Raw genomic sequence first — 8980 nt, 5'->3', positions numbered from 1 at the left:
TTATGGGGTCACAAAATGAAGCATTTAGGAGTCTACATTAAAAAGGATTCTGTTACGGCAGCTAAGGATGTGTGGGAAGAGACTAAACTGAGGATAATACAAATACTGGGAAACTGGAATCCCTTGTTTATAAAAATGGGTAGCAAGATACAAGTAGTGAAATGTTTTTAGGCCCTTTAATTTTATATACAGGTCAGGCATATTTTTATCAACCAGAGAAATTGTGCACAATAATTAATAAAGAGTTGAAGGAATTTATCTAGGAGAGAAGGTGGGCAAGGGTCAAGTGGGTATAAGTTGATCCTTCCAATAGAACAAGGTAGGTTAGGATTACCTGATGTGAAGAGATATTTTAGAGTTGCATAGTTAAGGCTCATATACATAACACAAGCAGAAAGCTATAATTCAATGTGGAAAGGGATGATGAAGCAGGAGGAATTCAAGAAATAAGGAGAGCGAGATTTTGGATGCATGTCCTTGAGAATAACAACAGCCATACAGAATGTTAGAAAAGAAGACAGGAGTAGCATTGATCATTGAAATCGCCACACCCAGTGACCAAGTCAGTGGCTTGCGTACAGAGACACAAAGTCATAAAATATCAGGATCTGCAGCCAGAAACAAGAGCAATGTGGAAGAAAGATGCATAGACAGTTCCAGTAGTAGTAGGAGCAACGGGGTCTTATAAAAAAGAATCTACAGTCGTATTTAGATACTTTACCAATCCATTAACTTCATATGAATTGCAGAAGGTGTCATTACTGGGCACATTACAGGTTCTCCGAAGAGCACTTTTGGCTGACATCAAAGATTGAAACAATACTAATTTCATGAACTTTAATTGTACTTCGACTTAGGAATGGGGTTCATTCCCGTCATTGTATTAGAAACCCAAAAGACTTGGAGAAATTAAAAAAAATGTTATACTCATAAAGCAGCAGAAAGTATTCTAAGAACTAAACCAGCATGAGAATGGAGAAAGAAGATATTGCCGTGAGGGATGACTGCAATTAGGGGTATGGAAACCAGGCAAGGGGGGAGGCTGGAATTTACTAGAGAAAACTGACAGAGGAACCAAGGTATTGAGAACAAATAACTAGAGAGGTAAAGGTAATAGAATGAGAAGAGGCCAAGAAGACGTTTCAACTGCAGGCTAGAGGCTGCTTTCCCTGTCAGGGATTGATAAAGAGTATAAGCAAAGAGAAAGGGTTAGGGAAATCATAAGTGACATACTTGTTCTGGTATAAAAAGGGCACAATAAATATAGGAATCAGAGGAGGTTACAGAAGTTTGAGAAAGAGATTGGATAAGCAGTTTACAAGGAAACAATGACAGGACATGGCTCAAAATATGCAACAAAGTCAAGAATATGTAGGATTTTTGCATGTAAGGGTTTGCAGAGGTATTTTTATTTATAACCCAAGCAGACGCCAAAGAATTTTTCCTCAAGTAGATGGTTGGAAGTGTGATGGGGGAGAAAGAGATAACTGGGAACATATGTTTTTGGGAGTGTAATGAGTTTGCAGACTTTAAAAAATCCTTACAGTACTCTGTCAGAAATATTGAGTGATTAAATGGGTGCAACTAAAGAAATTACTTATTTGTTTTTTTTTTTTTTTGAGCTGGGATACAGGGTCTGATTTGCCTAGACATAGTAAGACCTGTTAAGTTTAATTCTGGGGGTTGCCAAAAAGTAGTTACTAGAAAATAGAAATCAAAGTGTAAACCAACTGTATTTGAAGTACTGAATATTGTAATAGACATAAAGAATAGGAAGTGGGATCTTTAGAAAAAGGTAGGAGCAAATTACATAGAAATAAATTGAAATCGTGGGAACAGTACATACAGAGTAATGTTTTGGAGGAGGGGTGAGGTTTAAGGGCAGGCAGGAATTGAGCAATTTATGTAATGTTGGATTGCTGATAGTTATACAAAAGAATATATGTGATATATAATGTTTGTAACTGGGAAATTGTTAATATGGTTGTTTTTTTTATATAAAATGCATGCTTTGTCTATGTGTTAAGTTATAATTCAATAAAGTTGTGAAAAAAAACAGTGATCCCTGACATGGATATCTCTTCCTGTGGTAATTCACAGCTCTACGTTTGTTGTGGCAGTTTTACATTTTGATGTTATTGTATAATTGTTTTACAGTGCTCATTACATAAATTGTGTTCCTTTTTATTTGTTTATCAGAAATAAAGGAAACTAACAGCATGTTATTTTCTTTTTTCTCCAGAATTTCTTATTTTATTGAGAATGTGAACATGCCATTTACTCGGATGGGCTAAGAATGGACTTGCTTTAACTGCTGTTTTCTCTGTAATTTTACAAGTGTTTCATAGAAAGATATTCAATGATTTTATTCTTTTTTATTTTTGCTGTTCCGGTGTGTATGCTTTTATCATAAATTCTGAAGGTCAATGGTTTTTTTTATTATTTCTGAACCATAGCACTGCTTTTTTACTGATTTCATTTTTAAACTTTTATTGGAAGTGTAATAGGATACCCATTTTTTATTTACCTATTGTGACAAAATACCACCTTTGTAGTCAGCTGCAATGTGGTTAAATTCTGGCTTGAGTGTGCCTTTCACTGAAACTGAATTTTTTCACCTGCAATGTTATAGTCACATTGACTTCAATGTCATTTTTATTGGTGAACTGCATAATTAAAGCCACACATCTCACCTTGTCTTAAATGTATATATCATTAATACATTAGTATTATGCCATAGCTTGGTCTGTTGTGTTATACATTCATGTAAACGTTGTATCTTAATTTCTTTTTTAAAACAAATGCTTTGCTACTTGTCTCATTTTGGCATTTTAACCATTCATTGTTGTAAGTGTATTTTTCTTTAATAACTTCATTCTGTTGTTCCGATTGTTTTGGTGTGTCATGAGATTTATTCAGAGAATATAAAAATGTTATATAAAGCCTTAATTTCCTGTAAATCATTTAAGAACATGCCTTTCAATAGGTCCCTGTAACTCGAATGCTTTTCCTGGCTCTTCACATCTTTGAAGAGAGAAATACCCACCACCCAACAAGGGTACTAATTACTTTTTTTGAGTATAACTGTGACATTTCTACATAAAAAAATTAAATCACATAGGAGAGACATCGGTGGTATCATCCACTTTTATGTTGATGGAGATAACACTTCTGGGTGGTCAGTGCTAATGACTTTAACTGATTTCAGTACTTCTTTGAGGATGCAGCATTACTGTAACTTTATACATAACCATACACGTGCATTAAGCAGACACAGAGCAGGTATTGTGATGGCTTGCATATTTGATGTCTTTGTAGGTTTGCAGAATGAAGTATAGGTTCACAGGTGAGTACTAGGCTAGCTACTGTTATGTGCCATTGTAAGATTAACCAGTTTCCCTTTTGGTACTTTTATTAATCTATACATTTGGTGTTGGTTTGGCCTTAGACATCCCATAATTAATTTATGTATCACCCCTAGTGAGAATAACTGGGATCTTATCTTAGATAAATTGAGGTGTGTGTGTGGGGGGGGGGGGCAATGCATGGAATAAAATTGCTTCAGTCATTAGTAGTACAGGGGGCTTGGGGTAACTTTTCTGTTACCCATTTATAGATCCAAGTTGCACTTGAATATGGATGGGGATGAGCTTTGTTTTACATGTATGGGGAGTCTGTTCCAGAGTAGTGGCATGGTGTGTGAGATGCACATGTCCCTCCAGTTCGTTCTGTTGATGTTGCAGAAGGGGCTTAGATCCCTGTACTGAGTTCTGATGCCGTTTGACTTGCTGATTTGCATTAGGGCCATCAGTATTGGGTTGAAGGATGCCTTGTATGCCAGAGACTGGTCACCTCATAGTAGTGTCTAGGATACAGAATGTAATGGCAAGATAGAGTATAATGACAGGGCTTAGAGGCAGTCCATATAGGACATATTGTTTTTGGCCCTGTATTGTTTTAGTAATGTATCACTGGGGGACATTCCAGTTCTTGCATGTGTCTGGACAGATGCATGCCAAAGGGGGGAATTATACTCCTTGAATGGCCTAATAAGGGCTGGGTAAAGGGAGACAGCGACATCTGCAGATATAGACAAAACCCCTTTGCTTGTAAGCTGCTCAATATAGAACGACTTTCTAACCACAATGAATACATGTTGGTTAAAAGTTAGGTAACTGTCTACATAAGTTCCAAATCCTGAACAGCTGGGTCAGCTCTTAGGGGGTGTACTGTCCATGTAGTAGTTTCCCGGGGTAGATGATTCCTCAAAGGATACAGTAATGCATTTTTGGTATTTAGTTTCAGTCCATGATTCTGGCATTAGTTATTTCTTTTGGACAAACCTTCCTGCAGGATGACCAAGTTATTTGGGGATTCAATGACTGCTCATAGCTTACAGTCATCTGCAGACTTAGTCAGCCAGAGCCCTTTGGTATTGGATTTTACTTCAAAAAATAGATGCCAAACAGGAGAGGTCCCAGCACTGAACCCTAGAGACTCCACTGTTAACTGGTATCTTTGTGGTGGTAGCTTCCCCTATTTTGGTCTTCTGCATCCTATTTGTGACTTAGTTGGCAAACCAGCAGGTGATGTAGGGGTTTATTCCCAGTTAGTTTTCTGGCAGGCTTTCTCATCAGAAAATGGATGTAAAACAATTTTTGTTTAATTTTGGGTGAAATACTGTGCTGGCGATGGAAGACCATCATGATTAATACATACAGGTATATACAAAGTGGAAAAAGAACATTTTCCTTTTATATGTTAGCATTATAAAAATTTCAGAATGATCCTGTTGCATATTTTAAATGGGCTTATTGCACACTTTATGCAATCTTTTCATTTTCCTGCATTCTTTGACTTTGGGATATTGTTATTATTTTGGTGTTGATAAGATATATTGTTAATGGAGGATTACAATTTAATTTCAGATTTGGTGCAGGCAGGCTCAGCAAATCAAACCTGACATAGGATAGCCTTTCATTGTACAGTAGAGATTGACAACAAAGTTCTGAAATAAGTTTTATTTGTGTTGGGTTTTTTTTTTTTTTGCATTGATAATGTGTTGTTATTGAAAAAATGTGTTTCAGCAGTGTGCCCAATTTTGATTTTTAAGTTTCTGTACTGTAGGGAAACAAAATATACAGACTGTATCCCACAAACCTGTTTCCATCAGTGGACTGAGAATATAGTGCCTTTACCTTAAAAGTGAAACTTAAGCACTTTGGTATCCCAGCTTTCAAGTTCAAATTGTGGGCATGGTATGTGTTCTTTGGCTTTCCTGCTTTGGAAGGGCAACTATTGAACGTTTAAGGCTGTTTTTTTAATATATATATATATATATATATATATATATATATATATATATATATATATATAATGTATAGTTAGTACATATGTGTGTGTGTGTGTGTGTGTGTGTGCATGTATATATGCATATATGCGAGCACATACACACACACACACACACACACACACACATATATATATATATATATATATATATATATATATATATATATATATATGCATATGTATATGCGCCCCCACACACCCCCTGCTACTTAAATATATCAACTCCAAGATTGCACTTCACTACACTATCATGAGTTATGTTGTAGTATAGCATGTTAAATGGGAACATTACTAAGGTTACAACAGGCAGTCATGAAACATGTGATGGAATGTTTTCCATTTTTTTCTGTGGAGTGCAATCCTGGAGTTCATATATATAATTAGCAGGGGGTGTGGGGGGTGCAGAGGGGCTTGCCCCCCTTGCCTGTACTTGGTAAAAAGTGCTATCCTTTATCGTGTATGTGTTTCTGTGATTCCTTGTATTGGAATGTTGTCAATTTTTGTGTCCTGTATATTTTCAGTATTTTGGGATACAGGATTTTGGGCTTCCAGATTACGAAGTTCAGGATTCTGAAGTGAAATAATTTATATTTATTTATTTATATATATATTTTTTTTTGCCTTGTGCTTCTTTGCATATATATATATATATATATATATATATATATATATATATATATGTGCATGTGTGTGTGTGTGTGTGTGTATATATATCTATATATATATATATATATGTCTGTGTGTGTGTGTGTATATATATATATATATATATATATATATATATATATGTGTGTGTATTTTACCTCTTGTTTACTGATGCTTTTATTAGCTCATTTGGCTTCATTCTGTTTTATTTAGAGTAGTCATTGGGGCTGGCGTAGTGATTAAGGGATTTACTTTACAGGCGCAAGGTACAGTTTTGAGTCTCACCTTTGGTAACTCTTTATTGCTTAGGCATGTTAATAGTCTGCAGAAAGATTGCCTAGTATTTAAGGCCTATTTCTGTGGTGTATTCAGTTACTATATACAGGTCAGTGGTAACTTTGAAGAGATTGGTTCAGTTCTTGTAAAGGGAGACTGTGGCTTCTAAGCCATTATTATTTTTTAAGTTCTGCCATGGCACTGACAGTTAAAAGCAAAGTTTAACATTTTCTGGTCTTATGCAAAGATCCTTAAAACCCTTTCCCTGTACTCAGTCTCCTCTAGATTCCTGAGAGTTGATCTGTGTCTGGCGTACAAGGTATCTGCAAGCCCCACACTTATGAATCTCCTACATACCTGCATATTCGTAAGGCAAACAGTACCAGAAGTACAAGGTCTAGGGATCTGACTTTTGTCTGTGACTTAAAAAGAACATACTGGAGAGACAGGTATGTGTCCCAGAGACTGCCCCTCCTATGGAATAGGCTCATCATCCATGTGAAGCTGAGTTCATCTATTACCCAGTTTAAAAGCACAACCTAGGCCAGTGGATGGTGAATAGGAAATTTACACCAGCCCTAGCACCTATATCCCTTATGGACAGAGGTAGCAGAGACCAGAAAAGACAAACTTTCCAGATTTTAAGTATTTTTCTTGGCTTTTTCGACCTTTTGTGACTTTCGACCACTGTTTCTGCTTATTTTATCGAAGTATTACCTGTTTTTACTGTTTTTACAAGCTCAAACTGTTTACTGCACTTGCTAGTTTAAGTTTTGCTTAAAAGTTAAACTACAGGCTAATACACTCAAGTGTACTAGCTTTTGATAGCATTTAGTCGAAAAGTACAGCATTTATTGTGTTTTCTGTCTGTGTAAAAAAACTTGAAAAAAACAAAAAAAAATCATTGTTTTCCATACTTTCCTAGCTAGTGTTCCAGTGATCAGATTTTGCTGATCCCTGGGCTTTGTCTTGGTTCCTGTACTTCTCCATTTTCCTTGTTTGGTCAGGGGGAAGTTTCTTTACTCACCAGTGAGAGTGGGGAGTACTGAGCTGCCTGTTTGTCCTCAGAGGAGTGGTTTAAGGCAGTAACTTGTAGTTTATTGGCCATTTTGGGTCATTTCCTGCCTTTTCCAGCCCCCTGCTATAAAGCACGCTTTAGCGCGGAGTTGCCACAGGAGCACACAAGAGCAGCGGCGGTTAATCAAGGTTAAACTATTTAGGCTACCTAAAGTCCACTCTTCATTTTTTCCCTTAGAACAGCTCTTCCTAAGCTGTACTGCTAATCTAAACACCCTACTCTATACCTAATAAGTTTAGATCTACTTGATTCCTAAGTGACTATTCTCTATCCGGATAGCCTAGCACTTGCTCCCAAAGTACTCTTTACTCTGATATAGCACTTTTTATTATACATAGCACCCTACCAGCCTAATACTCCTTTTCGATCATCCACATCCCTCGAAGTCTTTTCAAACCCATCTACACAAAGTTTTTAACTTTTCCTTCTAGCATGTCGCAGGGTCAGTTGCTAGTGTCCTCTCCTGCTCAGCTGATGAATCTGGGAATATTGAGGCAATGTTACAATTGCCTCATGTACACAGACAACCCTCTCCTCCTCCCACAAAACACAAACACATGCGAGAGATGCAACGATATAGCCAAACTGGAGGCTGAGCTCTCTCAACATAGGACTGGCAAGACCAGACAGGAGGAGAAGGTAACCACACACACCACAAACCCAGTCTCACATAGCACTATCACAACTTCATATCATACACATAAAGACATACTCGAAGGCTCTGACCAAAAATCTACCAAAACAGCAGAGGCCACCAAAGCAGACACCCAAACAACAGCCACCACAGACCAAGACACATGCAACACATAGACCACAAAGTCAGTGTGCCAAACAGTCACAGCCCTTAAGGCCAAACACAATGCCAGACACACTTGTCATAGGTGACTCCATAGTCAGACACACCGACGTCCCACTCACCTGATTGAGCAAGGAGAAGGTCACAGTAGGCTGCCTGTCGGGCGCTAGAATCCGCCACATAACGCAAGCACTCAGGTCACTCGACAGCAGTTACAAGTATGACTCAGTCATTGTCCATGCTGGTGTGAACGACCTGAGACGCACCTCCCTGGACTACATGAAAAGAGACATAGAGGAGCTCTCTGATTATGTAGCCCAGGCAGGTATGACCCTGACCTTGAGCAGTATCCTACCTTCAGCAAGAATGATGCCACAATACAGAGACAAGATGATCAGCTTTAATAATTGGCTTAATCTCTGGTGTCATTCAAAGGGGATCCAATGTCTGTCTGCCTGGGATGACATGCTGGACAAGCCACGCTGCTTCGCAAGGGACGGCTTGCACCTGTCACCCCTGGGCTTCCGGATATTGGCAAAGGCTCTTGCCACCCCCATAGTGCCTTTTTTAGGCAAGGCTCAAATTCTAAACCTACCACCCTAGAACAAAACAAAGGAAAAAAACTAAGGGTAAATGCTGCTCAATGCCAGAAGTCTCAACCTCAAGATGCACGCACTCAAAGCCCTTCTCAGTATGGAGAACATCGATGTCTGTGCTGTGACTGAAACCTAGTTCAAGACTCCTGAGAGCACCCCGGCACTATCAGGTTTTACCTCATATCATGCGTTCCGGCCCCAAAATCTGGACAACACCAAGAAAGGAGGAGGGGTGTC

At 38.1% G+C, this 8980-nt stretch overlaps 1 protein-coding gene across 1 annotated transcript in view; it reads left to right on the top strand.

Moving 5' to 3' along the window:
• The window catches only part of VRK3 (VRK serine/threonine kinase 3), a 1531785-nt gene extending 1528836 nt beyond the window's left edge, over positions 1-2949 (top strand). The window contains exon 13 of the mRNA XM_044058788.1: positions 2243-2949. The gene's annotated coding sequence lies outside the window, so the exon portion shown is untranslated. The remainder of the gene's footprint in view (positions 1-2242) is intronic.
• The last annotated feature ends 6031 nt before the right edge of the window (positions 2950-8980 follow it).

The sequence above is a fragment of the Protopterus annectens genome, chromosome 16.part0 (genome assembly GCF_019279795.1).
Source record: "Protopterus annectens isolate FY-2018-M chromosome 16.part0, PAN1.0, whole genome shotgun sequence".
NCBI classification, from domain to species: domain Eukaryota; kingdom Metazoa; phylum Chordata; order Ceratodontiformes; family Protopteridae; genus Protopterus; species Protopterus annectens.
This window is presented reverse-complemented; position numbering and strand designations above follow the sequence as displayed.